The sequence below is a fragment of the Cajanus cajan genome, chromosome 4 (assembly GCF_000230855.2).
Source record: "Cajanus cajan strain Asha chromosome 4, NIPB_CcT2T_4, whole genome shotgun sequence".
NCBI classification, from domain to species: domain Eukaryota; kingdom Viridiplantae; phylum Streptophyta; class Magnoliopsida; order Fabales; family Fabaceae; genus Cajanus; species Cajanus cajan.
Window position 1 is genome coordinate 57482479 of NC_138520.1, and position 6937 is coordinate 57489415.

The 6937-nt window shown below is 29.2% G+C and overlaps 1 long non-coding RNA gene across 1 annotated transcript; it reads right to left on the bottom strand.

The window, feature by feature from the left end:
• Positions 1-3466: 3466 nt before the first annotated feature.
• Positions 3467-6559, bottom strand: LOC145956870 (uncharacterized). Its single transcript, XR_014433177.1, has 2 exons — positions 4669-6559; positions 3467-3784 (listed from the first exon to the last, which is right to left on the bottom strand). It is a non-coding gene; the product is annotated as an uncharacterized LOC145956870 (long non-coding RNA).
• Positions 6560-6937: the final 378 nt, after the last annotated feature.

Genomic DNA, 6937 nt, shown 5'->3' on the forward strand with positions numbered 1-6937 from the left:
TATGCACTATTCATTAAAATAATAATATAATTACTATTCATGAATAGTAAAATACTATTCATCCAAATAATTTGAGTTTTGACGTAAGTGCTTACGTTTTTTTCAAAATTACTATTCATATGAATAGTAAAATACTATTCATAAATACGTATTCGTAAATAGTAAAATACGTATACATAAATAGTAAAAATATGTATACATAAATAGTAAAATACGTATACGTAAATAGTAAAATACATATACATAAATAGTAAAATACGTATACGTAAATAGTAAAATACATAAATAAAATACTTATTCACATAATAAATACATAAAAAAATATTTCTTTTCATTGAATAAAATTTGGGATGTTACAATTCTCCCCTCCTTTTAGAAATTTCGTCCCCGAAATTTTTGCAATGGTAAACTCTTCGCATTCTTACTTCTAATTCTTATGCAACATCACTACCTTGTTGATGTACAACTTTTATCAATTTCCTCAAAGGATTTGCTTAGGGAAAGATCTTGACGAATTTATCCACTTAAACACAAACAAAATCAATTTCTTAAGCGTCTTAGACAAATCTTCCACTAGGGTCTATCTATTCACCATTTTACTTCCAAAATGGAGCATCTAAGTGCTACAAGATTCTTAAAAACTTCTAGTATGCTAACCATAAATATACAATTGCTTTACTCTTCTCTTCATCTTAGGTCACAAAATATCTTCTTAAGATTTTGGTACATCTTAGTAGTTTCTGAATGGATACTAAAGATACTCTTATGACCTTCTTCTAGGATTGCTTTATTAAATTCTAGCACACTAGGAATGCACAACTTATCCTTAAATCTCAAAACTCCATCCACTCCAAATTTAAACTCACTCTCCATACCTTGATTCAAGTTCTTTACTTCGCTTTCCATATTAGACCATCACGCTTCCCTTGCGCCACTCTGATACATTTTAGTAACTCCTAAATAAATGTTAAGAGTACTCTTATGTCCTTTCAAGTTTTATAACTAAACATCCAACTGTGTCCTTTCTAATCTCTTGCTTATTTGGGTCACTAATAAAGGATCTAACTCCTAGTTCCTCTAATCTCATCTATTAATCTGATAGTTACTTCCAACATAAATAATTCAATGCTACTATGGTAATCTTACACATCAAGCATAAATTTCTAAATTCTGCAATCAAATTCAATCCTTAAATCATCAAAATAATAATTTGGTTATCATTGTAATCCAGATATTTGCCACAACATCAACACCTAAGCATTAGATACACATATCAGATCACTAATTTTACTACTCTATCTACAACCAATTCAAACTCTTCTATGATCAATTCTAAAGATCAGGTACCTAAGCATAATGTACACTCGGTATCCATATCAGTTCTCAAGTTTCACCATTTCATCTTCACCCAAGTCATAATCATATCCATCACCTTAACCTATAGCCTTATAACTTGTTACCAAAATAAATCAACTAATTATGCTCCTATAATTTTCTTCAACAATCCATTCGCTATTCATACTTAATCTCACAATACTAGAAGTAACCTTATAATCCAAACTTAAATTTCTAATTTAAGCCAAAAAGATTCATCTCTCTAATCATAATGAAAGATAAAGATTTCCTCAAAACATCAATCACCACAATGGCTTTAGCCAAATAATAAGATCAAAATTTTACTCCTTAAGAAATTTCAACTATTTTTTTTTATCTCGTATTCAACCCCTTTGGTCAAAATATATTTAAGGTTCTTATGATCACTAAATACCTCAACCATAGAATCATATAGTTAGTGTTTCCAAATCTTAATATAAATGACAAAGTCGCTAACAAGGTTATGGGTAAGGTAATTTCTCTCATGAATTTTCAATTTCTTAGAAACATAAGCTACTATCTTTTCTTCTTGCCACAATATTCTTCCTAAACCTATTTTCAGAGACATATTTATATATCACAATAATCTTACTAAAATCTAGTAATATTAACACTAGTCAATCTTTCCTTAAGAGTTTGAAAACTACTTCCTCAATTGTTATCTCATACTAATGTAACTCCTTTCTAGTCAATTCAGTCAAAGGTAATAGTAAGTAATTCAAAGAAGTAAGCAACAAAATGATTTGGGTAGTTAAAAATATACATAGGTTCAAGAATTCCTGATATAGATTATCCTTACGGTTGATTCCAAGGGTAGGCAAGAAACAACCTAGTGAACTGAAACATCTTAATAACCAAAGAAACGAAGGCAAAAGCAATTTTTATAGTGAGAGCAGTTTAAACCATGAACAGCTGTTAAAAAAAAAAAATTACTCACTGAATTTTCATATAAACTATCAAACAAGACTCCTGATTTTACTAATTGACTCAAGTATCTCTCACTTAAGCACAACTTAGGTAAATCTTCCTCCGCAAGAAATTTCATGGTCTAAAATACTCACCTCATACAATCCAAATTCATACTTAGACAATCTAGTTTAAATCTATTTTTATGCCTAACAACTCAAAATATCATGATAGCATATATCTACCTGACAAATCGAGTTGTATTCATCCAAGTGATTTCAAACCTATCTCAAACGAAAGTTAAGTGAATAAGCTACAACTCTTTATGAAGACATAAGATTTCCAAGAGATCATCTCTTTAGTTAAAGATTCAAATATCACCACTAATAAATTCAGTGCTTACTAAATTTCTAATCACCAAGGCAGTCATAACTTGAAGTTCTAGATTTTTGTTTCATCTTATCCTAATTGAAAAGATAACATCTAAAGCCATATTCTTCATAAAGACCTCAAAATATAAATTTTGTCGATATAATACTCATACTATCATAACAAACTATAATGAAAATATTTTCGACACCAAATAGCAATAATGTATCAATATATCTAATGCCACAAAATACCTCAACTTTTTCCAAATTCACTACTTAATTTCTCATTCAAGTCTCTCCTTACTTTTCTCAATCAAAACAACTCACATGCTACCTAAACCATAAATAATTAACATACCAATAATAACACTTAAGGGAATTAACATCATTTCGATCTCTCACCAAAGAGACAACCACCTTTAGATTCAACCTGCTACAACTATAGATGTCAGAAACTTCACCAATCATAAACTCTTAGTACACTCAATATATCACCTCCCATCCAAGGTTCTAATAATTCGAGTTGGCTAACACTATCATGATTATCATTCCTCTGATTACAAACTAACTTAACAATCTCAAACTCAACAATATCAACACAAGACGAACATCATCATCATAGTACACAACAAACAAGACATAGTCAGAGTACACAACAGAGTCATGATAAGCACATAACACACACGGTTGATAAAATCAACCAGGCTCTGATACCACTAAATGTGACACCCTCTACCCCAACATAATTACAATAGATATAAACCATCTATATATAAATTCTTTCTTAGTCTAATATAAAATAATTATCTCAAGTATCATTGGGTAAAAGATGCACATTCATAATTTTCAACTCTAAGTATCAAATTGTCAAGAAATAATAAAATAAAGATTATAGATTAATCCCAGTAAAGGTGGCAGAGCCTCCTAGTTAGGAATTAACTTATAATCTTTTAGTAAAATTATAATATGACAAAAATACACACTTTCAACATAAATAACATAAAAATTACAAAAGAAAAATAATAATAATTTAACAATTAGTCTAGCTAATCCCGATGTCACATCCTATCAGAGCGAAACCCAAACAGAAGCCTAAGCTTCACCACCAACATCCTCAGCCTCATGCTAATTATCTGCATCATAATTTAAATATACACAAAAATGACAAGGGAGTGAGAAACTTCTCACTCAGTTGCAGATATAGAAATAAAAGTTAAATAGCACACACACACGCAATATAATTCACATATATAATCAATCTCACATATATGCTTATGTATAATGATTTTCTTGACTTGACTCACTAATGTATGCATGTGGCGCCATACGGAAGTTGCAGAATTCATCACTGGTGACCCGAAGGCACACCTATACAATTGTCGGTGACCCTAAGGTACACCTATCATTGGTGTTCATACACCTCGTTAGCATATCGTGGGTGACCCAAAGGTACACCTTGTTAGTCGTGGGTATGCGGCCTCAGCGGCACACCTGGAGTAATATGTGCATATGATGCATGTCATACATTCACAGACTCCACCTTTAGCATGTTACACATATCATATTCATATTTCATAATTAAGAATTATTTCAATAATCCAATTTAATAGTCCAATAGTCCAACAGTCCAAACAGTCCAACAGTCCAAACAGTTCAATAGTCCAACAGTCCAACAATCCAACAGTCCAGAGGTTGCTTAGGTATCATATTTTTCAATAATAATATATTAAGATCTTTTAAGTAAAGTAGGAAGCTTAAAAGGTAATATAAGATAATAAGGAGGCTCAGCCTTCCATTTAAATAATAGATTACAAATTTATAAATACTTAGGAGGCTTAGCCTTCCATTCAAATAACAGATTCTAATATGTAAATAAATAAGATATAAAACAAAACACATCAATAATACATATTCAAAGAAATAAACAACAGGCAAGGGATCGGGAGCCAATCCAACAAACAGACTATTTAACAATTATTTCTACACCCCCAAGCAAGGTTTCCCACTCCCCCCTTACCTGGATAAATAGGAATTTGGGCAGAATCTCCTCTCTTTCTCCTTAAACCGGAACCGGAACTAGAGCAGAACCTTCTCTATTCTCCTCCTCTTTTCACAACCTAGGCAGAACCTTCTCTCTTATTTTCTCTTTCTATCTCTCTAGAATTCCTTCTCTCTAAACTTTTCTTCTCTCTAGTTATGAATTTTCAAAATCCTTAGGTCCCTATTTATAGAAATTTTGAAGTTACTATGCACTATGCACTATTCATTAAAATAATAATATAATTACTATTCATGAATAGTAAAATACTATTCATCCAAATAATTTGAGTTTTGACGTAAGTGCTTACGTTTTTTTCAAAATTACTATTCATATGAATAGTAAAATACTATTCATAAATACGTATTCGTAAATAGTAAAATACGTATACATAAATAGTAAAAATATGTATACATAAATAGTAAAATACGTATACGTAAATAGTAAAATACATATACATAAATAGTAAAATACGTATACGTAAATAGTAAAATACATAAATAAAATACTTATTCACATAATAAATACATAAAAAAATATTTCTTTTCATTGAATAAAATTTGGGATGTTACATTGGACATGTCTCCATGGTACAAAATTTTTCGTGCTAGAGAATCCTTTTGTTGTTGTTGAATTTATCGTTATTTTGTTTTGTGGGAGAGAAGATGAAACAAATTTTTAAAAATTTGACAGTAGTTTAATTTACTTTATTTAAAAAAAATAGTATAATTTTATTGTGTGTTTTTGTAATGTTCTTATTATTTTATCTTTTAACAGACTAAAAAAGAATCGAGTTATAATAAATTTTAAGGACCAAAAATTCGAGATAAATGTGAAAACAAAAGGAATAATTCTTTTTATCTATTGTTATAGATTTGATGCAAGAAGGGCAAGTATGGTGTCGGAGAAAAAAAAAAAAGAATGAATGTGAGTATGAAGGTTAATTTTTTGTGTTGCCTACACTTCCATTTGTAGAGAATGTTAGGTTGAATTTTTTACATATATGTGTATAAAACATAGGAGCCTATAATCATTTCCGGTACGCTATATATAAACATTTGTGGAACATTTCAATGCTTTTGCTGGTTGCATATAAATTAACAATTTAGATGAAACCCTCTATTTGTTCTTTAAATGACAAAGGTAATAGCCCTTTAAAAGTTACTTGAATTAAAAGGGAATAATATTATTTTGAAGAAAATGAACAATACAAAGCTGTAAGCAACAATACAATATATATAGGCTAGTGTAAATATGAAACTTTCCTTGTAATAGAATAATTTACATAACTTACAATGATTACGAAGGAGACGGTTGGAAGTGCAGTGGAATTATGACCAGATTAATTTGATAGGTGTAAGAAATTAACTGGGAACACCCCTTGTAACAGTGAAAGATTGACCTTCGTTGGCAATATGTGGAATTATGAATATGCCAAATGGTTGAAACCGGGAAAGAAAAAAATTTTGTTTGGGAGATTGAAAATAGGCTACGCTGATTTATGAAACGAAATAATAAAGACCAAAGATTATTTATCCAGTTAAAGAGAGATGGTTGTGCAGTTTTTTTTAAGAGAAAATAACTATCTTTCATTCAGTTATATGAAGGTTTTGGATAATGAAAATTGGAAAAAATTTGAGGCAGTGGAAAAAATTTGAGGCACGATGGTGGCAGTTATTGGACAAAATTTGAGGCACGATGATGGCAGTTTTTTTTTTCATTAAAAGGATAAAAGTGGTAATTATATCAACAATTAAAGGATAAAAATGACTTTAAAAAAGTGGAGACCAAATCACTGTATTCCCTTTATCTATTGTTATAGATTTTGTAATATGATTTTGAATGATTTTTTGATTAATTCAAGTAATGAAATTTGTATCATTAAATTTAGTGTATGAAAATTATACAATACAATTTACATTTGAATCTAAAAAAATAATAAAATAGTGAAATTTGTGTAAAAAATATATCTCATGAGTAATTATAAATAATATAAAAATTGAAATTAAATTTTATTTGAAATTTTTTTACTGTTTATAACATATTTATTTTAAATTTTAATTATATTTAATAATTTTTATATAAGTGAATTTTATAAGATAAATTTTAAGTATTAAATCATTCAAAAGGGAGTTTTTTTACCGAAATAATATTATTTTAAATTTTTTTTACCTAAATAGCAACTGTGCAAATTTATTTACCAAACTAGCACTGTTTACTGTTCACGTTTAGAACGGGCCGTTCTGAT